Source organism: Otolemur garnettii, unplaced genomic scaffold (assembly GCF_000181295.1).
Source record: "Otolemur garnettii isolate 467f Iridium unplaced genomic scaffold, OtoGar3 scaffold00172, whole genome shotgun sequence".
Lineage (NCBI taxonomy): Eukaryota > Metazoa > Chordata > Mammalia > Primates > Galagidae > Otolemur > Otolemur garnettii.
The window spans coordinates 1158348-1160222 of record NW_003852567.1 but is presented as its reverse complement, the minus strand read 5'-3'; positions in this window follow the sequence as shown (position 1 = coordinate 1160222).

Sequence of the window (1875 nt, the reverse complement as noted above, 5' to 3'; positions counted from 1 at the left end):
TTACTAAATTTTTTTTTTTTTTTTTTTAGGCTAGGGCTGGGTTTGAACCCGCCACCTCCGGCATATGGGGCCAGTGCCCTACCCTTTTGAGCCACAGGCACCGCCCAGAATTACTAAAATTATCTATCACTAAGTCTCACTTAAAAAAATCTCACTTTGACATTTTCATTTTTAGTTTAGTTAGGAAGTGATTGCTTCAAATGAAGAAACTTGAAAAAAGAAACTTTATATTTCTATACACTGCTCCTGTTTTTCGTTCTCCACTCTTTCCTATACCATTCCCCATTGTTGACCTCTGTGTGGACATAGATAGGACTTCTAAATTTTATTTCCATTTTATCTGACAAATTTTGTTATATAATTATATCTAAACTTATATTTAATTGAGATAACAGTAAGAAAACATTATATTAATAGTTATCTTTTTTTTTAATAGTAGACTATTTTCCTTAGGTTCCTTACCTTAGCCTTAAGTGCATAGCAATAAGAATAATTTTGTTTATAAAACATTTAAGTTAACTTATTTCAAGAACAGATAATTCCTAGAAGTGTCTGTCTCTTGGCTTAAACTGGAGGCTCTACTTCTTAGCCTCTCAGAATAGCCACCTTGCCCCCTGTAACCCTTTATAAGAAAGAGGTTTTCTCTCTAACAACAAAGAGCAAATAGTTCCTAATCAGGTCCATGCAAACCTGCTTACCATTGCCTATTCTCAATTTGTACACTACAATTTTCAGTAGCTACAGGTGGGTATTTATTTATTTATTTTGAGATAGTGTCTCACTTTGTCACCCTTGGTAGAGTGCCATGGCGTCACAGCTCACCTGTCACAATGCCTAGCTTATTTTTAGAGATGGGGTCTCACTCTTGCTCAGGCTGGTTTCGAACTCCTGATCTCAGGCAATCCACCCACCTTGGCTTCTCAGAGTGCTAGAATTATAGGCGTGAGCCACCATGCCTGTGACTTCAGGTGGGTATTTAAATATAAATTTGCTAAAATTAAATGAGGTTAAGAATTCATTTTCTTGATTTCACTAGCCCCATTTCAATTGATCATCAGCTACATGAAGCTAGTGGCTACTACATATGACCACACAGTTATGGAATGCTTTAATCATCAGAGAAATTTTTATTGAATACCATTGGTATATACCATAGTTTGCTATGTATAATCTGCACTTTTTTGCCCAAATTTTTCAAGGAGAAATAAGGATGTGCATTATATATGGGTTGTACCAATTCCATAAATATAAAAATGTTTTAAAATCTTTTATGCTTAAGTGTTAATAGTGTAACAAATAATACCCTGGAATACAGGGTATTCCAATAGTGCAAAATAATAGTGCAAAATAATACCCTGGAATACAGTAATCAGTTTTGTTGAATTTATTATGAAACAAAAGCAAGTTCTCCCACAGCTACCAACAAGTGCAGCTGACGGCCTTCCTGCCACAGAAATGCTAGGGCCTTGGCTTGCATCTCTGCAGGGATGGCAACTATGATGTGGTGGTACGGTGCTGGCTGGGTTTGCACTCATGTCAGCTCCTCAGTTCTTCTTTGCAAGGCAAGCTTTTTGTGTGTGTTCTTCTAGATCTTTTCTGTCTTTGTACAAACATACATGTGCATATCTCTACTTTTGAAAATGCAAATGGTAGCATTCCCTGCATACTTTTCATAGTTATGTTTTCTACATTAATATATTTATATATAAATCTGCCTTATTTTTATTACATAGTATTTCATTATAAAGATGCATTTTAACTTATGTAATCATCTCCTATTAGTGAATATTTAAGCTGATTATAATATTTGCTATTGCAAACTGGATTGCAGTGAGTGTATTTTTGTAAATGTGGAAGTATAGCAGTAGGAGAAGT